We start from the raw sequence: 25,385 nt of genomic DNA on the forward strand, positions 1-25,385 counted from the left end.
TTTTACTCTCCAACTGTTTTCTTTTTCTTTTTAATTTTTATCAGTAGATATTTACAGTACAAAATGATTACATCCGTGTGGGAAACTGACACATGTAAACAACATATTTTAATTCTTGTTTATACCTTCTCCTTAGCAGGCATCAGATTCATTTATTTATCTTATAATTAAAAGTTAACTATCATACCTGTAGGTTAACACCCAGACTAATAGGCAAAAAACACATCAAACACATAAGACAATTATACTAAATCAAGGTGCACTTAGGCATATTGTCCATTCTGGATTACACTAACTTTTTTCCCTCTCTTTTTTCCTATTACGTATGTTTTATTTCATTTGTTTGTTTGTTTTTTAAATTTTATTTAAAGAAAGACAAAACAAAACATAAAATGGGTAGAAATAATACACACTTTCAAAGAAAAAAAGTAATAAATCACTTGTTGATGTTTACATATTGTCCTCTTACAAATAGTTGCTCAAGATACAAAAGTGGAACGTATAAATGGGAATTCAAACAGTGAGACTGCAAATAGTTCTGTTCAACTATCTAATAAAAACTTATTAATATGGTTATTAATCCTATACTCTTAAACATACATGCATTTATCCATATCTTCAGAGATTAAACAAACCAAAGCAGACTAAAATCACTCTGAACAAAGAATAATAGTATTGCTGGATTTCACATCGTGACACTCCGGAATCAGCACTGGGTACTGTAGTGCCTTTTTTTCCTTCAAAGTATTTGTGCATTTCATCAAGTGTCATAAGATCAGTTCTCATAAACTGTTTATAGGTTTTATGCAAGCATGAGTGTTAACATGTATTTCTATCCTTTCTATATTAGAGGGAGAAACAGAACAAAGCAGGACAGAACGAAACATATTCCCATACACACATAAAACTAAAAAGACATATAAAACTGCTATACAAGGAGTTCTATCATGGTTACTGTGTTGTCTCTTGTTATCATCAATAGAATTGGCTATATCATCAGATATAGTGTAATTGAATATATCAGTACATAACAGTATTAATAGAAGTACAACTTTGTAGATAGTGTAGAACTACAAAAACAAGTAGTAATCAAACCAGAATGGGTATCATAGTGAATCATTGTCATTTTCGGTATAGCTGTCTATACTCTCAGACTTGATACTATCAACCTTAATAGTTTTGATAACAAAGAGCAATCAAACAAATCAGATTTAACTAAGATAAGTCATGATATAACAATATAAGTTATACAGGGATCCAGATTAAGTTAACAGGAAATTAAAGATGTTTACTGTGCTGTATCCTGATATTTTTGGGATAGCTGTCTGTGCCCTCAGATCCAGTGCTTGTATACAAACTGGGACGGAATAAGTCCTATCTAAGCAGAGTGGTGCGGGTTATATGGGTTTTAATTCCTGATACACTATTAGCAATATCTTCTGCTGTCTTTTTAAAGACTATTCCTCCCCTTTCACTCCCCCAGGTGCACTGTGCATTTTTGGGTCTCCTCAACACCTTTGGTTTTATATTGGGGGGCAACCTGCTATTTACCTAAGTGGTTCTGAACCTTCTCACTCCTGGACTTAATCTCTAGTTGTATTTCTTTACCTATTAAAGCCTGTCTTTCCAACCTATCCATAAGTACTGGTGCAGTTGCCCCTACTACTCTCTGGTTCCCTATCACATAGAGTACTGTTTTCTCATATTGGATTTTCAGTTCATATGAATTCTTCTTATTATTAATTATATTTCTTCAGGTTAATTATGTTTCCTATAAAGAGCATTTTGGTGGCCTGCGATTCTCTCTTTTTTTCCCTTAATTTAGTGTATCTAGCCCATCTATATTAGAAATTATATCCAACCTTCTCTGCCTCATTTCTGTTGTGCTGTTTTTCCGTCATTATTTGTCTGTCTTCTTCATTCCACTTTCTGCTCCATTCATTGAGGCCTCTCTGCCACTGTTCCTGAAATCCTGGTACTTTTCTCTCTCTTTAGAATGTCCTTCAGTATTCTCTGTAGAGTTGGATTGGTGGTTGCAAATTCCCCTAGTTCCTTTTTATCTTGGAAGCATTTTGTTTCTCCATTAATTTCTAGAGACAATTTTTCAGGATACATCAATCTGGGCTGAGGTTATTTTCTTTCAGGGTTTGGAACACTTTGCTCCACAATTTGATGGTTTGCTCTCAATTTGATGGTTTGTGCCAAGAAGGCTGCCATAATTCTGATGGGCTTTCCTTGTAAGTAATCTGTTTATTGTCTCTGACAGCTTTTATTTTTTTTTATTTTTATTTTTTTTGTCTTTTTCGTTTTTACTGGTACCAGGGATCGAACTCACGACTGCCTGCTTGCAAGGCAGGCACTTATGCCGCTGAGCTAAATCCCCAGCCCCTCTCTGACAGCTTTTAATATTCTCTTCTTATATTTGATTTCTGAGATCTTAATTATTATATGCCTGGTATAGTTCTGTTTTGGTTGTAGGTGGCTGGAGTTCTGTATGCTTCATACATCTGAATATCATTTGCTTTCCCTATGTTTGGGAAGTTTTCCTTAATTATTTCTGTGAATAGCCTTTGTAGTCCCTTTGTTTTTACCCCTGCTTCTTCATTCACATTCTTTATTCTTAAGTTATAGAACCTCTTATCATCTTCTAGCCTTTGTGTTGTTACTGCTTGTTTCCTTGATATTTTTAAGAAATTTTTCCTTTCATGATCCCACATTGAAAACCTGTCCTCCAGTTTGGATAATCTATCCTTAGTTTCTTTCCAAGCAGTTTTTCCAGCTTTCAATGGAGTTTTTAATATCCTGGTAATCTCTTTGAACCTGTTTCATGTATTCTATGTTTTCTTTATATTCCCATCAAACGGTTCTCCCCCTTTTTTTTTGTTCCTCCATTCTTCCATCTCTGTCTTCTTGAGAGGTGCTTAGCATTCCTTTTATTATTCTATTTATATCTTGCTTTACTTGGTTAAATATTCACTTTTGAACTCATCTATGAGGTCCTGAAGATATTGCTTTATGTCTACTGGTGCTGTGTCTGATATTGCATGTTTGCCATCCTCAGTCTCCTTTGCATTTACCTTTCCTGGATCAATGTTCTCAGGGTTGGGGTTTGGGGGTCCTTTCTTGTTGCTTCCTCTTCTCATATTTTTTGTTCCTTTCACAGGTGTATATAGGAGGCCCCAGTTTCTTTCTTTGTTGGTTACAGTTCATCTGAGGTGCCCTAACTAGGTGCTCCTGCCCACTGCAGTGTACTATGGAGGTACAAACAGAGACAGTGTATGCTGGGCCCTCCCTTCTGGATCAGTCAACCTGCTGAGGGCTTTACTGCATTAGGGTGCACTGCCAGGTGTAGGGACTTGGTTTGGGCTAACCTATTGGATCTCACCCTGGGGTGTGACCCAGATCAAACACATTCCCTCAACCCCACTTTGAGAAGGAAGCAGCTGACTGAAGTCACTGCTGCTCCTTGTTCTCACCATTCTGCCCAGCCCTAGAATGTCATCTGTTGGAGCCCCTTTTTCTGTGGATTGGTTTTATTCCTGTCACTCACCGCAGGTTGATGCAGGTTCCCCACCAGCTCAGCTCTCCATTCCACATGCTGACCCCCAACCTCAGTGTGAGTGCATCTCCAGTGAGTTGAAGCAGTGGGCTTTCAGTAGCTCTGTAAGTCTCAGCTGTGCGAGTTCAAGCGCTGCAGCAGGAGCATGGAGCCTTTAACCTTTCCAATAGTAGCACCGGGACTGTATGTTTAATTGGTTTCTCTCAGCTTAGTTTGTTCCTGGGTCAGGTGGATCCATCTACCTCTGTTCTGGACTCCCCATGTTGTATTATTTTTGGAGTCTAAGTTGACTATCTCAGGGAATCTCTGTAGCCTGCTGTTATCTGTCCACCATCTTTACTGAAACCCCAATATCTGTTTTACTTTGTACTTTATGTATATATTTAGTTTCTCATATAAGAGAAATCATGTGATATTTAAACTTGTGTATCTGATGTACTTCACATAACATTATGGTCTCAAGTTACATCCATTTTCCTACAAATAATCCAATTCATCCTTCTTTATGGCAGGAGAGTGCTCCACTGTGTGTAATACCACATATTCTTTATTCAGGCATCTGTTAATGGGCATATAGGCTGCTTCCCAGATTTAGGTATTATGAGCTATACTGCTATAAACATAGATGTGCATACGTCACTGTAATATATCTTTAACTCTTTCAGAAAAATATCTAGCAAGAAAATAGCTGAGACAAATGAATTTTTAATTTTAGATTTTTAAGGAATCTCCACTGCAATTTCCATAGTGGTTGCTAGTTTACATTCCTACCAGCCATGAAGAAAAGCCTTCCCATCCCTGACAGCATTTGTTATTTGTTGATCTTTTCTTTTACTTTTTTTGGTATTGAGAATCAAACTCAAGACCTTGTGCTTGCCAAGTAGACAAACTGTGCCACTGAACTGTGTTGCAAGTTCTTGGTTGATTTCTTGATGATGGCTATTCTTTCTGGAGTGTGATGGTTGGTTGATTGCATCACTTTGAGTAAGAGAAGTTTAACTAAATAAAGCTCAGCAGTTCCACACCCTATGGTGTGGAAGACCCGCCCTAGGGTGGTTTTTTGCCTGGATGGTATAAAGGGGAAATGAAGGATGGATCTGCTTCTGTTTTTTCAGTCTTTGCCTTCATCTTGGACATCATCTTATGGCTTCCAGTGCAGACTCTTCAACCTTCTGCTGCGGAACCATCAGCCCCTTGACTTGGACTAGCATGGGACACTCAGGTGAGCTCCAGATCTCAGACTGAAACTTTCATTCTCCAGTTTGCAGACACTTTCTGCACTCTTCTTCATCCAACTCTGTGGGTGGCCACTGTGAGCCAATCTTGTAAGTGGCTACCTATTTGTATGCCTCCTGTTATATCTGTTTCTCTAGTGAACACTGACACATTGTAGTGAATATCTCATGGAATGAGATGGAATCTCAGTGTTGAGATTTTCCAACTCTTGATTGAAGGCAAAGGCAGCCTCCCAATATAGACACTGAGAAGCCCAGTGCTTTATCTCAGAATTTCTTAATCACTTTCTCATCTCTAAGACACAATGCCTAATGCTCACAACTCTAAGTAGAAGATATTTAGACTCACAGATTATAAAGGCTTCAGTTCATAGTTGGCTGACTCCAAGGCAGGGTGGCATGGCAGAGGACATCAGAGAGGGTGCTGCTCACAACGTGGTAGACAGGAAATAGCAATCAAGCGAGGAGGAGGAAGATAGACCTTTTCAGTCCATGCCCCAGTGACCACCTCACCAGGCTTCACCTTCCAACACCACGTTTAGCTCTAACCTCATCAATGGACTCATCCACTGATGAATATCACACCTCCATGATCCAACTGCCTCCTTGAATCTGGGCCCATGAATGCATGAGGCTTTGGGGAAAATCTAGATATAACCATAACACAGACCTCCTGGCAACCAGAGCAAGGAGCCATAACTGAGGTTTGGCCAAGCTGATCTTCTCAGAATTTGTAGAGTTAATTCTGGAGTTAATGACAAAAAGAAGCAGATGAGGAGTCCCAGCATGCAATATCTGGAAATGCCAGACCAGGGCTGGAGGTGTCAGCTGTCTTGACAAGACCATCTAATGATCAGCAGCGAGAGTAGGTCAGTCTCCACAGTCTGGTTGTGATGTTGTTTTCACATAGGGTTCTGGCTGTGTATTCTCCTTTTGAAGCTTCCCATAGTGCAGTCCTGGCTTCTGGTTTTGCTGGCCATCCAGAAGATACCCAGTGTCCTTTCAGTTCACTGCTTTCCTGCTGATGTAATCAGTCTTTCACCTGTGGCTGCTGCCTGCATGACTCCCATCAACCACTGAAACACTTGGGAAAAAATCTTACCTGCACTGAACACAGATGGCCTTTTGTCTCATCATTATTCCAGAGATGACAATACACTACAACACTGTTTACTCAAGATTCACCTAATGGAGGGCATTGTGAGCAATCTGAGATGATTTAAAGCCCGTAGAAGGATGTGTGGAGGTTCTGTGGAAATGCTGTACCACTTTACTTAATGAACGTGGGCACCCACAGACCTTCATATCCATGGGGGTTCCTGAGCCTGTTCCTCATGGACACCAAGGGACAACCATGTCCTCCAGAGCTGTTTCTGTTGCTTGCAACTAAGGCCCCCATAAGTCTAGACAACCATGAAAATCACATCCAAGCTCCTTCATCTGGCCTACAAAGCCCCACTTCATTTTATATGAATGAAAGCAGAAACACATCAAATTCCAGAGTTTAAACACTCTCAAATTTCAGAACTTAGCATAGTATTTCTTCTGCACATTTGATGCAATGTGTGCATTTTTTTAAAAAGAGGTTTATTTTGGCTCTTATTTACAGTTTCAGAAGTTTCAGTCCATGGTCAGCAGGCTTAAATAAAGCAATGTGTGGTGGGAGGACCTGGGTGGAGAGAGGACAGCTGCTCATGGCATGGCGAACAGGAAGCAGAGAGAAAAGATAGAGACAGGCCTTCTTGGTCTCCACAGATTCTGCCTGATGTCAGGGCTGGGGTGGAGGCTGTTGGGTAGGCAATGGGATCTCAGTTCTGTATGTGAGAAGGATGTGGAGTCAGGAATCAGGCAGGACATGATGTGACACAGAATGCCACCCAAGGCAGCCTCATTGTGTACCACAAGAGAGAAACCTTGTGGGACAAAGCATCTGAGAGAGGTGTCTAGAAATAAGCTTCCCCCCTAAACTGATGTTTCCACCTTCAGAGAAATTCTCCACCAGCTCAGCTCTGTCTCCTAGTTTTCTTTGGGCTTATTCATGCCAATGAGGAGGGTGAAGAATTAGGAAAGAGGAGTTCAGAAGCGCTGTCTCATTGGATCCTCACACAACCAAGGTGGACACTGGGCTGATTCCTTTCATACAAATGAAAAGTCTTGGGGGGCTAAGGAAGTAGGCTGAGGCCCCTGGCAGGTCACCTGTGGGCCAGATCCTGGATGCCACCTGGATCTCTCTTGTGGATCTGCTGATTCTCACTCTTGTTGTCTACACAACATCTGTGACTTCTCAGTGAGTGGAGCAGGGACACTAACAGGGAAGAGAGCACCTGTGGGGCTGCTGGATATGGTAGCTGAGACCAGGGACTTGGATTTTGGGGGTTGCTTGGGGCCAAAGACTCCTCAGTCCTTGGAGAGGCAGAAAAAGACAACTTTCACCACCACACACTACTGTAGACTGAGTGAGGCATCCCCAAATTCACAGGCTGAAGTCTCAACCCCTAGTGTGATGGCGTCTTCGTCACTGTCCTTGTCACTGAGACATAATGCCCAGCACCTACACCTTAAAGGCAAAGAGGTTTATTTTGGCTCATAGTTTGTAAAGTTTCTGTCCATGGTTCAGTGGCTCCAAAGCAAAGGAGCCTGGTGGAGGAAAGCTGCTCACTTCATGGCACACAGGAAGCAGAGAGAGGGGGCGGAGCCAGGGAGAGCCACCCTTCCAGGCCATACCCCCAGTGACTCACCTCTGCCAACCAGCTCCCACCCCCTCACAGGAAATCAGGTACGATCTCCCCTAAACCAATCACTTTCCAAAAGTCTCACCTAGGAGCACATGAGGCTTTAGGGGTACATGCAGATGTAAATCCTACCCCTAGATGGTGTTAGGGAATGAGGTGTTTGAGACAGAACAGAGTTCCTTTCCTGGAAAAGGAGAAAAGGTCGTAGGGTTGGGGCCTTCATCATAAGATTAGTGCCTGTATAAGGAAAGGAATTCTCTCCTCCTCCTTCGCTCTCTCTCTCTCTCCAGCTCTCTGTCTGTCTGTCTGTCTGTCTGTCTCTCTCTCTCTCCCACACTTCTTCTTCCCGCCTATGAAAGGACATAGTAAGAAGGCAGCCATCTGCAAACGAGAAAGTGAGCCCTCACCATAACCTGACCACACTAGCAATCAGCAATCTTGATAACTGACTTTTAGGTTCCAGGACTGAGAATACATTTCAAGAGCTTAAGCCAGCAAGTCTATGATATTTTGTTAAAGAAACCCAAGTCAACTAAAATCGATTTTGACTTGTGATGATCCATTTAATGTCTCACCTTGACAGAGCCATGGCAAGTGCCTAGATACGTAGTCACATGTATTTCTGGGTCCCATGAAGGTATTACAGGTGAGGGAAGTGTTGGAATGGGAGACTAACACAGGCTGCCATATTCCATCTGGGTGTACTCATCCAATCTGTTGAAAGTCTGAGAAAACTGAAAACTTGAGCGAGAGAAAGCTCTTTCTCTGCCCACCTGTCTTCAAGCTGGGATAGTAGTCTCCTGTCTTTGAGTCAGCCTGGAGTTGGAACCTAGCCCAGGGGTGCTCCTGATTTTCGAGCCTTTAATTCAGACAAGAGCAACGTCATCATTGTCCCTGGACAGCTTTCTGGCTGTAGCTCTTGGATTTCCAGCTTCCCACTCTTGGTCAAATAAATCTTGGACATTTAAGCCATTCCATGGTGGTATTTTGCTATACCAACCAGAAGTGACAAGACACATCAAGTTCAACCACCTTTGGAGATTCATCTTCTTGAGTTTTACCTAAACGTGCATCCAGAGTAAGGCAAGAAGGTAAGAGATACACCAGCTGCCTTTCTAGGGAAAGGTCAAGGCTCTCTATCCCCCAGACCCAACATGGCAGCAGGAAAGGTATCATCCAGCCCCAACAAAACATCTCTGTGGTCAGAAACCCCTGTGGACCCTCTGCCCCACCCCATGGAAGCCTGGGGAGGAAACAATGACTGGATGGGGCCCAGGCTTTCTGTTCATTCTTTCCCTTCATTTTGTCATTGTGTTTATTCCAGGTCTTCCTCAGTGTCTTTCTGGGATCCTCCCATCGGCCTCCCTGCATGTTGATGTTATACTGGTTCACATCTCTGCCCTGCTGTCACCAGCTGGGTTTCTCTGCTGAGTAGCTCAGTCTCCCATCTGGGAGTATAGTAGATTGATTGGTGTCCCCAGGAGAGACAAATGTGTCCTACTCTCAAGAAATGGCTACAAGTATAGTTGCATTAAAAAAGACGTCTTCACAGATGTAATCAAGTTAAGGATTATAAAAATAAGAGTTTATATCTTGACTCCCAATCCTGTTCCATTGACCTGTGTCTCTGTCTGTCTGTCTGTCTGTCTGTTTAGAGATATGGTCTCTCTCAGTATGCCCAGCTGGCCTGAACTTGAGATCTCCCTGCTTCCATCTCCCAAGCAGCTGGGAAGACAAGCATGGGCTACCATGCCTGGCTGAGTCCATCTTGAAATGGTTTATAATATATAGCAAAATTCACTCTTCTAACATATATAATTCAGTGACTTTTAACACAGTCACAAAATTGTGCGAAGTGGAGCCATCACCTACAAGCCCAGAACATCTTTATCATCTTCTAAAAAGAAATTTAAGCATTTTTTTCCAGAGTCATTTTGGCTTTGTTGTTTTGTTTGTTTTATTTAATTCTAAATACTCGAATCTGGGGCCTTGAGCTTGCTAAGCACATGCCAGGTAACAGGTGGGCTTTAGTCTGCTAAATTGCTCTTCCCCCATGGCTTAGATAAATCCCTTTAGTTCTGGGCAAGCTGGAATAGTTTCTGGCTGTCACACACACTGTGACACCTGGGTCGTGCTCCCTACCATGCTGAGACCCCAGCACAGAGCACAGTGGGCTGAGATCCGACCCCTTTAGGAGCAGCCCTGATGGCAGCAGAGCCTGGGTAGGGTCACCAGGGAGGTGCTCCATGCTGCTCCTGGGGCCTCCCCAGCAGAAGCAGCTTCATGTCCCGCACAGGTCACAGCATCCCCGACATCCTCCACTACCACCGCTTTCCCACTCCGCTGTCTTTTCTCCTAGGGTCTTTGAGCCAGGTGCCAACCATGGCAGCCTCATTGCCAGGTCTTGGACAGAGATGATGGCAGTGAGTGCTTTCTCAAACAACAGCACAGAGTTCTGCAAATGAAGTTCCGGTCTCTCTCCCAGCCAAAGAGCTGCTCAGGACCCCCCTCAGGAAGGCGGGCATCAGGCTTACTGGACAGATCCTGGTGTCCCCCAACACTCAGCCCATGCCCACAGCTCAGCCCTTCTGGACTCCATCTGAGGGCTCAGACAAGTGGATCAGTGCTTCTAGTTCTGTCTCTTGTCCCCATCAGGTTCCCGAGGCCCGTCAACCCACGCTTCTTCCATGTCAGGTGCAGGATGCCAGACAAACTAGAGAAACTCAGAGAAAAGCAAAATCAAGACACAGGCAGGGGGAGCAAAGGAACCCCAGGGACAACGGGATCTAAGCAAAGCCACAGCCACACCCTGGGGCACCACACATGACCTGGGCACTCGACTCCTCTGTGGACAGCTGTGCCAGACTGTGCCATCCAAAGGGAACTGAACAAAGGGCCAGCCCTCTGTTTCTATCCCAGTGATGGACACAGGGGTCACCGATGCCCTGCCAATGCCACACAGCAGAAGTGACCCTGGTCACATTTAAACATTCACCATATCTTTTTTATCATACCTCTAGTAGCTATGTGACCATGCACATATGCTCAGTGTCCTCTTTTTGAAAGTACTTACAATAATATTTGTCACATGCAACCATAGGGAAAAACAAACAAGATAATTGTCAGGGAGGAAAATGGCCCATGTGACTTAGGAAAGGATGGTGGTCAAGGAGTCCTGCTGGGGCTCAGTAAATCAGGGTTCGACAGTAACCATCCCTGTGACTCCTTTCTACCTCGTGTGATGCTGTGGGCCCACTCCTCCCAGCCACTAGGCCAAGGAGCAGCGTAAGGTCAAGGTCAAGGTCAAGGCCAAACAGAGTAAAACTGTCAAGATGAAGCCCCAGTACAGGTTGGGGAATCCGAGGCGAGTCCCATGGTCAGAATAGGTGCGACAGGGAGGGACCAGGATGCCACTGCCTAGTGTACTGGCAGTGCAGCAGAGAGGTCAGTGTGACATTTCAGCCAAAGCCCTGGGGCTCTGCCTCTCACTTCTACTCCTTGGACTGACCTTGGGCACAGGTCTCAGGTCTCAGATCCTCGTCCTCGGTGATGTGGAGGCGACAGTTACGCATCCTCTTGAGAAGGAGCTTGTGAAGATTTTCTGACCAGGTGCAGCTGACTCCCTAAGAGTCAGGGACATAAAATTTAGGCACAAACGTGGGAGAAAGTACATAGATCCTTCATCAGAAAATCTAGAGCTCCCTCCACCCCACTCTCCCAGTTTACAAAAAAATCAATTAGTTTAAATAAAAATTAAAAGCTCCCTTCTGTTTTCTTCTGGTCCTTCTGATTATAATAAGGAGAGAGCTTTAGCTCAGTGCTCCTAAGGCTTTCCCACCTCTGTAGCTGGCAACAACCAAGCATGGGGCCTGGAGCACAGATCCCTTCCAGGGGCTGCTACTGCTTCATACTAGTTCGCCCTGTGGTAGTTGTTTCCTCACTGACTTTCCTTGCACAACAGGTGGACATGGCATTCATTAGTGATTTTAAAATGTCCTTTTAAAATAAATGGTTTAAACCAGGCATGCTGGCACATACCTGTAATCCCAACACTTGATCGGCTGAGGCAAGAAGATTGTTACAAATTCAAAATCAGCCTGGGCTACAAAGTGATCTCAAGGCCAGCTCATAGTGAGACCCTGTCTCAAAAAGACTAACTAAATAAACAAGTGAATAAATAAATAAAATGGATTTAAACATGTTGGCACAAGTCTGTAATCCCAGCACTCATAAGGCTGGAAGCAAGAGGATATGACCAGACTGAGCTAATTCAAGGCCAGAACTGCATAAAAGACCCCTTCTCAAAAAAACAGAAACTAATTAATTAATTAAAAATTTTTTGTTTTGTTTTGTTTGAGTAAGGATCTCAATATGTAGTTCAGGCTGGTCTTGAACTCAAGCAACCCTCCTGCATCAGCTTCCAGAGTGCTGGGATTACAGTTGGGTGCCACCATCCCTGGCTGTGCTTGTTTTTTTAAAAAGCAGATATATTTCAGAGTCTTAATTACCTCATGGCATAGCTGGTTTTGGGACACAGACAAGAGGTAGTAGGTACTCCCAGAATCAGAATGGGGCAACATGGCAGTGAACTCCAAAGGGCAGGGATCACATTGCCAGCATCAAATATGGATCACCCCAAACCACAACTAAAGCACATTTCCTAATCCTAGTCTGCACCCCAGTGTTTCCCATAAGACTCCTGACACTTTCCCATCCCTGCCAATTCTGTCATCATGTCTGTTGGTACATACTCAGATGACCTGGCACATGCATTATTTATAAACCAGCAATACCATTTCTAGGAATTTATTTTCATAAAATAACCACAGACATCCTCAAAGATACTGAAAAATGTATGGTAGCCACATTATTTAGGATAAAGAAAAATGGAACTACCTACAGGGCCAATAATAAGGGACCAGCATAGCCAACAGTGCTGTGTGGTGTCTCCCAAATGGGCTGTTCTTGTGACAATGATGTGCCAAATCCCCTGTGACAGTTAAACTTAACTGTCAGCTGAATGGGCTTAGGAACCACCAGGGGATTAGTAAACCACACTCTGGGATATCTGGTTGGGTCCTGGAGGTGTGGCCTTGGGGACTTTCTCTGTTCCCTGATCCGTTTCCCTCCAGGAACTGAGTAGTTTTGTTCCCCCACATTCTTCTACCATGATGTTCTTCCTGTCTTGGGACAGCTGACCACGGACTGTATCCCCTGACACCATGCGCTGTACGCCATCAGCCCATTGAACCCCTCCAAACCAATTCACTGAGAGCGAAGCACTTCTCTGGGAATTTTGCAGGCATTAATTTAGATCACCTTCAAAACACTTCTGCATTAGCTGCACTGTACAGGAGACAACACTGAAGCCCAGAGAGCTTACTTATCTTGCCCAAGGTCACACAGTGGGCAAGTGAGAGCTGATATCTGAAACCAGGCAATCTAGACTCAGAATTCATGTTCTTGGTCACTGTGCTGTAATCCTCTCCTTGAAGCTGAGGCTGGAGGCTGAGACTGTTGCCTTGGGAAAGCTTTGCTAATGCATTAGTGAGTGAAAGAGACAGGTGGGAAATCAAAGCCTGGAAAACACACACCATATGTCAACAGGATGGTTCTGCATGCAGGGTTATTTTTGTCGTTTTGTGTGTTCTTATGTATTTTCCAGGTTTTCTTTACTGAGTGCTTGTTACCTTTATAACAGAAAGAAACATGAAAAGATGAATTTCCTGTGTGGCCCTGCCATTCCTTGCTGCTTCAAAGATAAAACAGCTGGTTCTTCATGATGGCAAAGAAAATGAAGATAATAATAGCCAGGCATGGTAACACAGCCTTCTAATCCCAACACTCAGGAGCTGGGGCAAGGGGGATCACTACAAGTTTGAGGCCAGCCTTTGCTGTACAGTGAGTTCAAGACCGGCTTGGACTACACCGTGAAACCTTGTCTTAAACCAGAAAATGAAGATAATAATAGCCAAACGTTTGATGAGCTCTTCATAGGTGCCGCAATCCTGCAGGCAGCAGGGTCCTAAGCAAGGGGGTGGCGGGGGGCGGAGGCCGATGAGAAACAAGTCACATGGGAAAAAGCTGAGTCTGGGTGGGACCTGACCTCTCTGATGGAGAGGCAGCAACAACCCAGCATGGACTACTTCTTTATTTATATCAGTAAAAAGTGGGGAAGAGTGTGATGGGACCGAAAGTATAAGGTCTCTGTGTTTTGCTGAGGATGCGGAAAGCAAAACATTCTCGGTGCTCTCTGTGCTGCAGTCAGCAGGAAGGAACACTGAGGCCGGACGCTTGCCTGGACTGGCCTTGTGCTAATCCCAGTGCCTCTGGCAAGCTGTGCTCTCAGGACTGGCCTTGCTCTAGCCACAAATGTGTAGTCGATCAGCACAGCTCAACTGCTCCCCGCACTATGCTAAGGCACTGACAAGCATGATGTCACTTAGCTCTTCATAGCCAGGACCGCCTGGTACAGCTTCTCAAGCTGTGCACTGCACTACTCCAGGGCCACTACTAACCCATCATCTACAAGGTGGACCATACTGCCCCATAGACATAGCCCATTGTCTGCTCTCTTATTTTTAATTGTAGGGGAGAAATAGATACCCAAAGCAGGCAGAAGAAGGCAGAGCAAAATCTGGGCATCTAGATACAACTTTTCAGACAACCTGGCACCCTGTGAAGGGCTGCAGCCAAAAGGCAAGACATTCAGGCTCATGTCACTGCCCCAGCCCCACCTGGCTATGCAACCTTAGAAAAGTTCCCTTTGCCTCTGGGCCTAGCTTCGCCATCTGGAACAAAAGAAATTTAGACAAGCGAATGTTCTCCAAGCTGGCAGCCTGAGAGTCTGCGATCACAGATGGCACTGCAGCCGAGGCCAGGTCTGTGCCTCCCACACAGCATGGCCGCCTCCCTGTGCTGGCGGTGACCTACTTAGGCGGTGGGGAGAGGGGCCAGAGTCGGGGGGGGAGGGGGGGGAAGGGGGAGCCCAGGGTTGCTCTCCGGGAGCCTGGTGACTCCTCCCGCTCCTCCTAATTCAATTCAGCAGCTTAAAATACCCAACAGGCCACCACTGGTCACCTCAGCGCCTGGCTTTCCCAGCCCTGCTAGTGACTCGCCAGCTGTTGTTCTGACTTTCCAAAGCTGTAAAGTTAGCTGGTCCCACAGCATCTTCCGGATGCTTTGTCATGTGCTAAGGCCATGCCCAGGGTAATGTGTGTGCAGGGGGACAAGTGCATTGGACATGTGGTTTGTGCAAGGGAAAGGTGAACGATTCAGAAGGAACCAGGTCAGCCACAGCAAAGTCTCTCTGGGAGAGAGACTAAGCCTTCCTGTGTGTGCCAGGAACGTTCTGCCACAAGGTACAGCCCTAGCCCTTTCTACTTTTTTTTATTCTGAGGCAGAGTTGTTGCCCAGGCTGGCCTCAAACTTTTATTTCAAAATGTTTGTTTTTGTTTTGGTACTGAGGATGTACTGAGGATTGAACTCATGACCTCACACTTGCCACGTAAGCACTTGCACTGCCAACCTAAATTCCCAGCCCCCTTTTATTTCTGGCCTTAAACTTTTGATCTTCCTGCTTCAGCCTCCCTAGATGCTGGGTGTGTGCACTGAGCTGGGCTTCAGTATTTTTTTTTTTGAAGGTAGTTAAAAATACAGTGTTGGAACTTAGGGCGCTAGGAAAGAAAGCAACCCGCTCGCCTCCCTGGTAAGCAGCCATGGCTTGAGCGAGCAATGTGTACTCCAGGGAGAAAACCAGCCAGCCAGCGCCTCCCACGATCCCGCCATATTGAAACTTAGGGCACCGGGGGAAAAAAAGCTACCCAATCACCTCCCTAGTACGAAGCCCTGAGCCTACCAGCATGTGGGCTGAGAATCAAACATCCCATTCTCTACCCTACCCCCTCTGTTAGCAAATGGGAGCCAGATGTCTGAGCATCTCTTGGGAGGTTGACCATATGCAATACAGCAAATAAGGGAGTTTTCCTTCTACCATCTCTTTGAAGGCAAATATTTTTACCACTGTTTTGCTTTATTCTGATTAATGGTACTGCTCCATTCAATATGCTGTTTTCATAAGTTCTATAATGTTCTGTATTTCATTTTATTTTTCTATACCTGATTGAAAGAACAACTATTATGAAGATACTGAGATATACTCTGGTACCTATTACTGTTACCCTGGTAACCTGCTATGATGTTCTGTACCAATTTCACTGCATTGTCTCAGTTGGTTTTGTTCTATCGTGTTCTATTGTATTTTACTACCTTCATAATAATAAAAAAAATTTTAAAATACAACAGAACAAGACAGAACAAAGCCAATTGAGACAATGTAGTGAAAATGGTACAGGATTTCACTGCAGGATACCGGGACAACAGTAACAGGTATCATAGTATATCTCATTACCTTCACAATAGTTGTCCTTTCAATCAGGTATAGCAAAATCAAATCAAAACCAGAACATTACAAAAACATTTGAAAGAGAATATGGAAGAGGGTAATACAATAGTAAGGAAACAAAACAGTGAGAAAAAACCTTTGCCTTCATACAGAAGATGGAAGGAAATCCCCCGTATTTGCTATACTGCATACAGTCATCCTCCCAAGTCCTGTTTAGACCTCTGTCCCCAGTTGCTAACAGGGTGGGGAGGGTTGGGATGTTTGGTTTCCAGCCGGTGCATGGGAAGGCTCATAGGAGCTAGTGACTGCGTCTCCTCCTGGCTCGCACCTGAGGGAGGTGCTTACCAAGAGGGTGGATGAGTTGCCTTCTGCAGCCGTCTGGGTTCCCACCATGGCCCTGGCTTCAGCATTTTAAAAATCACCAAGAGACACTCTTCCAACACTTGCTGGCTGTGTTCCTCTGCAAGGACCACACAGCAAAGAACTGCAGGCTGAGTGGCTTCCTGGGAGAAAGGAACTGTTTTCACACAGCTCTGGGAGAGAGGAAGCTCAGGTCAAGGCTGGTTCCGCTGGAGACCTGCTCCTTGCTCAGGGATGCCACCTTCTCCCATGTGTTCCTGTGGTGAGCACTCTGTGGATTTGCCAAATGTCCTCTTCTTGGACCCTACCATACTGAGTTTTGGTCCAGCCCCATGACCACAATTGAACACTATGGTCTCTTTAAAGACCCAGCTCCACATGTGCTCGTGTTCCCGGCTTGCAGTCAGACAGCTGCGGTTAAAACCTTGTCCTAGTGAGGACAAGGTTTGGGAGTGTAGGGCACCCACATCGGGCATGTGGGAAACACAAGCCAGCTAATATTGTTGCTATGGTAACAGAAAATGGCCCACCCAGCCAGTACACTTCACTTTTTTAGCTGCCTAGTGATTGTTCCAGTTCCAGCTCCTGTCACTCTTATTTCTTAGAAGTGACTGGTCACTGTGATGCATAGCTGGTGTATATCGTAAGAGCCGATCCCCATTGACAAGTCACTCTGCCTCTGTACTTCCTGCTTGCTTATCTCTTGTAGGCTCTAGACCACCATAAACCAAGGCCTGATGTTTTGGGGATGATCCTGATAAGTGCCAATCGACATAAATAAATCTGCCTCCAAGTCCTGCGTGTCATTGTGGTGTTTCTGCTTGCTGTTGCCATATAAGCCAGGCATGGTGGTGCACACCTGTAATTCTAGCTCTTGGGAGACTGAAACAGGAAGATCTGCACAAGTTTCACGCCAACCTGAACTATTTAGCAAAATCTTGTCAAAAATAAAATAATGATGATGATGATGATGATGATATAATAATGCACAGGCTGTGCTGATGAATGAAGCTGCTTGGCCCTCGGCCCTGTGAGAAGAGGTATGGCTCTTGTACTGCTTCACTCAGAGAGATCATCTGAGTGGAGGAACACAGATTTGGGTTATGCCTGTGCTGAACTGAGTGAGAGTTGACCTTAACCGGCTGGGAGCTGGTCGGGCTGCCAAACCAAACCAAACACCAGCACTGACAGTTGGGTCCTGGCTCAGGCCTGCGTGGCTCAGGGTGGAACAGAAGCTTAACGTGTACACAGTCATGGGACTGATCTCCATCACCACAGAAATGAGATGAAAATAAGCAGACTGGTTAGAAATCCTGCCACTCACGCTGGTCAGCTGAGTTCACTAGGACAAGGTTTTAACCGCAGCTGTCCGACTGCAAGCCGGGTTATAAGCCACAGCTTGGGCCTCAGGGGACAAGGGAGGCATGTCAGCACCTGCTGAGGGTTGATCTCCTCTTCAAACTTACTTTTTAAGGATTTTTTTCTTTTTTACTACTGAGGATTGAACCCCATGCCTTGCACTGAGCCACGTTCCGACTTTCTAAAATTTTTTGAGTCAGGGTCTCCCTAAATTGCCCCAGTTGGGTTTGAATTTTCAACCCTCCTGTCTCAGCCTTCCAGAGAATTAGGGTTTGGGGCAATACCACATCTGGGTAAATTTATTTTTGATTAATACATAAAAATATAAAATTGTAGATATCTATGGGATGCCTTGTGCATTTGATACATGCATACATTGTATCATATTTAAATCAGGGTAAATATAGTTCCTCAAATATTTATCATTTATTTATGGTAAAAACATTCAAAATCTCTCATTCTAGACAGGTACAGTGGCACATACCTTGGATTCCAGTTACACGGGAAGCTGGAACAAGAGGATCTTTGAGCCTAAGCCAGCAGGGGTAACACAGTGTCTGTCTGTCTGTCTGTCTGTCTGTCTCTCCCACTCTTCCTCTTCTCTTGCAGTACTGGAGATGAAACCCAAGGTCTTCACCTGAGTTACCTTCCCAGCCTTTTTCATTTTTAATTTTTATTTTGAGATAGGGTCTCTCTAAATTGCCAAATTGCCAGGGCTGGGCTAGAACTTGGGATCCTCCTGCCTCATCCTAGCAGAGTGCTGGGATTACAGGTGTGCATCACCACCACACTCAGCCAAGACCTAATCTCTTAAAACAAAAGAAAACAAAAGCTTTCTCTTAGCTTTTTGGACTCTGCAGTACATTATCATCCTCTAGCATCCCGGTGCCTAGTGTCTACCCCTCCTGTCATCTCCTCCCTGGACTCAGGCTCGGGAGCAGGTGCAAGTCACTCTTGGTCTGTGGTCCTGGATGTGGCAGAAAGCATAGTGCACTTGCTGAAGGGTTTGCTGGAAGCTGTAGCCCAGGCCCATCTGGACGCACCCGAGGCACACTCAGGAACACCACAGGGCCACCTTCGGAGTAGGTTTCCACGAAATAACTTAAGAGTACTGCGGGGCACGACGCCCTTGGGAGCCTCAGGGATCTGCAGTGAAGTGCGGTGCGTGCTTGGGCTGCGTTGGGCCCCAGTGCTGCATCTCCGCTGCCCTGCAGGAGTGACCTTCACTGTCTACACAGGGTTGGTCCTAGAGCCCCAGAGGCTGTTTCTGCACAGAGCCACGAACCGTGTTTCCAACAGAGGCGCCAATTAGCAGAGCCGTGGCCGGGGATTAGCACGGCACTGCGCATTCCTTGCCCAAGAAAACAGCGCTCCTTTGATAAATCACAGGCCTCAAGCCAGCATGGAGGTTTTTGGTTAATAAAGCCCTTTCTGGTGTGTTGCTTCTGAAATGTTTAGAGACTTGGGCCAGATATGGTAGTGCACGCCTGTAATCCCAGCACTCCAAAGGCTCAGGTAAGAGGATCAGCCGAAGTCCAAGACCAGCCTGGGTTACATAGTGAAAACCTGTCTAAAATTAATTAATTGATTAATTAACTAATTAAATGCTAGAAATTTGAGCCCCGTGTTTAACCCCAAACCTATCACCAGCACTTGTCTTGCTTAACTGCCCCCACTAAAATAGTCTGGATGAAACTAAATATTTACCTTTACAATTTCCCCTACAGATCTATAGATCAGTGATCTAGCTCTGACTATTGAGACTTAAGCAAAAGTTCACTTTTCTGGTAGAAAGTATTGCCCCCTCCTGACCCTGCCTTTACCAAGGATGTGATACCGGGTGCTGCAGCAGCCATTTTGCAACAAGTTGACAAGACAAAAGTTAAGCACAGCGGAGAGGAAAGCTAGCAAGGGTATGGAACCCTGAGGACACTCTAAATAAGTCTACACTGGGTGTCTTCTTCTGAGTCTCATTATGTAAGCAAAAGAAACCACCCTTATTTGGATATTCTGTTGTCTGAAGTAGGAAGATTCCTAATAATAGCAATCAGCTATAACAGCAAAGACTGTTCAAATATCCAACAGGAGGTTGATGAAACAAATTGCAGTGTCTGCGTATTCTACACAATTCAGTCATTCACACGGCACTGCTTACAGCAATTCTTAGCTTTGCATTCTTAAATATAGACATTTGACTGCCTTTTTCTGGGTATGTATTTCTTACCAAATTCTGAAGGATTTCAAGCAGTGTTTAAGAAGCACCCATATAATTCATATTTGTAGCTATTCAAAGATGTTCACAATGTTTCAGGGAAACACAAATTTTACAAAACAGGAATGTGATAGAATGCATGAGGCTCTGGGTTCCATCCCAGCAACAAGAAAAAATAAATAAATAAAAACAATACATTTATTGATTCTGTAAAGCAAGCTGATCTTTAAGCTGTTCTCTCTTTTTCCTGGGGGTTATGGGAAATGTTCTCTTGCAGCTTAAAATAATCCTGTCACTTCTGGTTCTGTCTCAATTTCTGGCTCTTTCCCAGCTCTAGGGGGTGACGTGCACTCTGGGGTAGACAGATGTGTTGCCAGGAACCGCAGGGCTGAAATCTGGTCCTCCACCCTCTGCTCCTCCCTGACTCCGCAGTGTAGCTTCCCTGGTCCCTGTCCCCAGCTCTGAGGATTGCTGCCTGTCCAAAACTGCTCCTCTGGTTTCCTATCCCAGTGTCTGTGCTGCCAGGCCCGCAGGGACTGATGGGAAATTCCCAGTGCTTCCCCCACATCTACGAGGATGCCGGGACCTTCCCTCGGTGGGCTTGCTTTGCCCCTCAGGTTGCTGGGTCTGACATGGAGAGTAATTTCAGAAACCTGCACTCAGGAGGAAGGTACAAGGGCCTGTTGCAAATCTACTCAGGCTCCCTCACGACTCTCCCAATGGCAGGACAGAACCACACAGTGGAAATCATTTGAACTCACTCTTCATGTGTGCGGCCAGGCTGTACCAACTCAGCCACACACCCAGATCCCAGGAGCAAGAAACACCTGGTCCCAAACCTTTGCAGGTGCTGCTGGGTTTCTGTCTCTTTGAGAGTAGCCAAGAACGTGCCATTTGTTTTTGTAGCTCATTTATTGTCACTGTGGAGGACGTCTATGAAAGGCCAGGCTGGGGGTAGAGAACAACGGATAGGAGATAGCAGGTGCTCACAAGGCAGCTGCTCAATAATTCAAAACACCATCTTCCCACATATGTGCTGGAGGGGTGGAAAGACCCACCAGGGTGCTGGCACCTGCTCCCAGATGAAGACAGTGCTGGGGCAGTGGCGATGCTGAGGACAGAGAGAACACACATCAGTTTTCTTACAGAATAAGACATCAGTGGTGGGCAGCTGTGGGAATTGGCCTGGCCCTATGTTCTCCAGATGGCTCTAATGCCCACGTTCAAAGGACAAGGGATGGCAGGGACCCTGTCTGCTCCTCCAAGTCTTGCCCTTTCCTTTCAGAACTAGGTTACGTGGCCACCCAGCTGCAAGGCCGGCTGGGAAACTGGGGGGTGGGGGTGGAGGTGCTGGATAATCTATTTACGAGGTCTCCTTAACCCTAGAGGAGAGGATAGCTGTCTTCCTTCTTGTTTCTTGTTATCTTCTAGTTTTTCCACTGTCACCAGGTATTGTATCTATAAGTGCTACAAATTTGCTAGGCATGGTGGTACATGCCTGTAGTCCCAGCACTTGGGAGGACGAAACAGAAAGACAGCTCTGAGTTTGGGGCTTTGGTAAGATGGATTGTGAGGCGATCTGAGACCAGTGTGGATTCCTGTCACACTCCTCTCCCCTTCCACAATAAATTCGGAGGTTGCATGTGGAGACAGTGGAGGCACAAGCTCCCTGAGTATCTGCTCACAGAGGAGACTTGGGCAGAAGAGAAATATTTACCCACAGAACCATTGGTCAGGATTGCTAGACAGGTAATTAAATGTGTGGTGGCACATAAAATGCCATACTATTTAGGAGCAAAGGAAGAGAGGTCTTGACACGTGTGCAACAAAGAGGGGAGCACAAAGGAGCCATGTGGCGTGAGCCCAGGATTGAGGCCTGTCTGTTCGGCCGCCGGGGGTGCTGAGCACAGGCTCTGCCCCAGCCACTCCCAGCCTGTGTATAACTCATTCACAGGCAACATCTAGGACAGACTACCGAGGAGACAGAATGTACAGCCGTGCTTCCCAGGCCTGGCAGGAAGCAGTAAAAGAGACGGGACCAGACATGAATGGACACAGGGATCTGACGTGGGGATGAAAATGTTCTAAAATTCTGTGTGATAGTTGCACAACTTTGTGAACACACTGAAAGCCATCGGATGATTTAAGTGGTCAGATTGTATGATAAATGAATTTTATCTCATTTCGTTATTTTTTAAAAAGAAATAAATCTTTGTTATGTTCCATCACTGGCATTTCAGGGTAATTTGTTGGCTCTGCAGCAGCATCTTGTCTGCCCTAACGTAACCATGTGGTGCCCGGATGTCTGCCGTCAGCAGGTCAGCCAGACTGTGATGGGTAGTGTGAGAGCACAGATCTGGGTGAGCTCATTCACCTGCTAGGAGGGGAAGAAGCTAACATTTGAGCTCTTTAATGAATAATGAGTAGAGGTGCTCTCTCCTCCAGAAATGGAAGAAGGATAGGTAGGTAGACAGAGCAATAGTGGGTAGATGGACAGATAGGAAGATGGGTAGTGTTAGGGCAAAAAGGAAAAGAAGCAGGGGTGTGAACTCAACAGGACACATTAATTTTAGAACAAACCTGAGAGGGGCTGCACTGGCACTAGAGACCAGACCGGCTAACTCTTATACAGACCGTAAGATCTTTATAAGGTTATGAGCATTAAAAGGGAGCTGTGGAAGGGAAAGTCACAGTGGGGTTTCCTTCGGGAAGAGTCCAGTGCAGAGGAGTCGTGGCTATCTGCCTGGAGCTGGGCTTGAGGGTGCATGAGGAGTTGTGTCCTGTTTGTCAGGAGCAGCGCTGAGCAGTAATTGCGAACTGTAAGTGCAGCTGCACTTACCAGACCTTATCGACCCAGAACAGTCCTTCTGCACCAGATGTAAAAACATAGCAGCATGTTCACGGGGCTCACCTCAGGCACTCTTTGTTCTCGGGGCGGGCCTTGCTCAGTCCTGCATGTGTGATCCATCTCCAACGTCAGCTGTTCTCCACAGATGGATGGATGGTCAAATGTATGCATGGGTGGACAGAGGAATGGATGACAGACAGATGGATAGATGGATAGATAGATGAATGGGTGGACGGATGGGTGGGCAGGTGGAGGGATGGATGATGGATGGACAGACAAATGAATAAACAGAATATGAATGATTTATGACAGAGCGTGGGCTCCATCTTAGTTACCTTTTCATTGCTGAAACACCCACAAGTTAAAGAAGAAAAGGTTTATTTCAGCTTATACTTTCTAGAACTTTCAGTCCATAGTTGGCTGGCTCCAAGGCAGTGTGACAGGGCAGGGCAGGGCAGGCAGAAGTTAGCAAGCAGCAACAGCAGCCCTGCCTTCTTTCTGTCCCCGGGTACCAGCCCATAAATCTGTGCCATCCATCACCAAGGCGGGACTCCCATTATCCACGCCCTTAATCCACATTCTCACACCCTAATCCAGCCGCCTCTGAAACTGCCCACCTGTGACCACATGAGGCTTTGGGGGGACATCTGGACAGAGGCCATGACAGGCTCATTGGGAGAAGATGTTGAGGAAACTGTTCCTAGCAGGACAAGACTAGCATAGGAGACCTGTTATGGTTGATACAATGTGTCAACTTGAGACATTTAGAAGCCTAGTTAAGAGACTGGGCAGGGAGGTAGGGTTCCTCCTTTGTAAATACCCTTACCCTGTGCACCAGGAAGGCACAGAGGTGGTGTGAATGCTATACCCGCCCAGGGGGGTGGGTGGCCTGCTTATAAGGAAGGAGAACAAGCTTGTTCTCCCCTGCTTTGCTCTGCCTTCTTTGTCTGGCTGCTGCCTTGAAATGCTGTTCCAGTGCCGTGCCACCCTGCCTTGGAGCCAGGTGATTATGGACTGAAACCTCCACAAACAGTGAGCTAAATAAACCTTTCTTTGCTTCATTTTGGGTGTCAGGTATTTTGTTTCAGCAGTGAGACAAAAGTAACCAAGACAAGACGTCATCTGAGATGGAAATGCTGAGGCAACACAGGAGCGCAGATGATTCAGCCAGAGAAAGAACTCTGGGAGTATTTTTAACAAAGGACTGGAGAGGGAATTTGTGGATTTTGGATCACTTCTGGCACCTGGTAAAGATCAGATTCATGGTCGCTTGACACACTGGGTCAGAAGCTGAGTAGCCTGAGCCAATTGCTCTGTCTGCCAAAGGGCCCTCTGCCTGTTGCCACCTCCCTCCCCTCTTTTCCTGGTGGCCCTGTTATTCAGGTGTTAACATCAAAGTCAGTTCTTCAAAGCAGTGGGCGTAGTTCCACTGCTGAGAGCAGGCAAGCTCTCTGAGTTTGGGAGGGGGGGGGGTGTACTAGGGATTAAACTCAAGGAACACTGCACGGCATCCCCAGCCCTCATTTTTTATTTTGAGACAATATCTTACTAAGTTGCCCAGACTGGGCTCAAGCTTGTGATCTCCTGTCAGCCTCTGGAGTGTTGGGGATTGCAGATGTGTTCCTACACATCTTGTACTTTTATAGTATGTTGTCTTTCTGGCACATATTTCAATTAAAATTATAGTTAACCACTGTCAACCATGATCTGAAAATATTAAGTGGAGAATTCCAGAAGCAAACATTTGTAAGTTTTAAGCAACTTTTATTACAGTATATTGCTATAATTGTTCTATTGTATGTGTTGCTATTAATTTCTTAGTGTCTAATTTATAAATCACACTTTACAGAAGTATGTGTGGGGAAAAGCACAGTACATATGGTGTTTGGTGCTATCTGAGGTTTCAGGGATCTACTGGGGGCTTGGAATGTGCCCCCCCCAACGGATGGAGGGACTGCAGTCTTTACCTATAAGGGGACACTTGTGTGTGTCCCCCTCACTTCAGTGAGCTGGGCTTGTCTTGTCCTCTACAGGTCCTGGCTGTCTCTGACCCATAGTGTATGCTGGAGAAAACAGTGGTGAATAAATCAAATAAGTGGGGGGATAAATTGGTGTGTGAACCTGAAATCTTTATAGCTGGCTTAGAGGTGAAATTTCTTCAAGAGGAAAAGAGATGGAGATGATACTTGTCTCACTCAATCAGGGGCCACAAAGCCTCAAGGCTCAGGTCACACAGTAGCAAGCTCTCCACAGAAGGCAGCAGCACCAGGACAAGAGTTCTGTGTCCCCACTGCATCTGGGTAATAATCCGTGAAGGATTCAAATGTAGGGTTTCTCAAATGTGCTGATCATAGGAAACATCCGGGCCACAAAAGATAAATGCCGCCCACTATTGGTGGGAATGTAGGCTAGTACAGAACACTGTGGAAATCAGTATGGTGATTCCTCAGAAAGCTACAGCTCAAAATTCCATTTGACCCAGCTCTTTCCTTCTAGGTATCTCCCCAAAAGAGTTAAAGACATCATACCACAGTGTTCCATGCACATCCATGTTTATACCAGCTAAATGTTGGAAGTGGCCTATAAGCACATCACTAGATGAGTGACTAAAGACCGTGTGGCATTTACACATCATGAGTACCACTCTGCCATAAAGATGATGAATCATCTTAGGAA

The 25,385-nt window shown here is 45.5% G+C and overlaps 1 long non-coding RNA gene across 1 annotated transcript; it reads right to left on the bottom strand.

Annotated features, from left to right (window-relative positions):
• Nucleotides 1–9,458: 9,458 nt before the first annotated feature.
• LOC134473626 (uncharacterized) lies at nucleotides 9,459–18,880 on the bottom strand. The gene is made up of 3 exons (XR_010043978.1): nucleotides 18,134–18,880; nucleotides 11,035–11,149; nucleotides 9,459–10,239 (listed from the first exon to the last, which is right to left on the bottom strand). It is a non-coding gene; the product is annotated as an uncharacterized LOC134473626 (long non-coding RNA).
• Nucleotides 18,881–25,385: the final 6,505 nt, after the last annotated feature.

The sequence above is a fragment of the Cavia porcellus genome, unplaced genomic scaffold (assembly GCF_034190915.1).
Source record: "Cavia porcellus strain 051 isolate PalLab524CR breed Dunkin Hartley unplaced genomic scaffold, mCavPor4.1 scaffold_27, whole genome shotgun sequence".
Classification (NCBI taxonomy): Eukaryota; Metazoa; Chordata; class Mammalia; order Rodentia; family Caviidae; genus Cavia; species Cavia porcellus.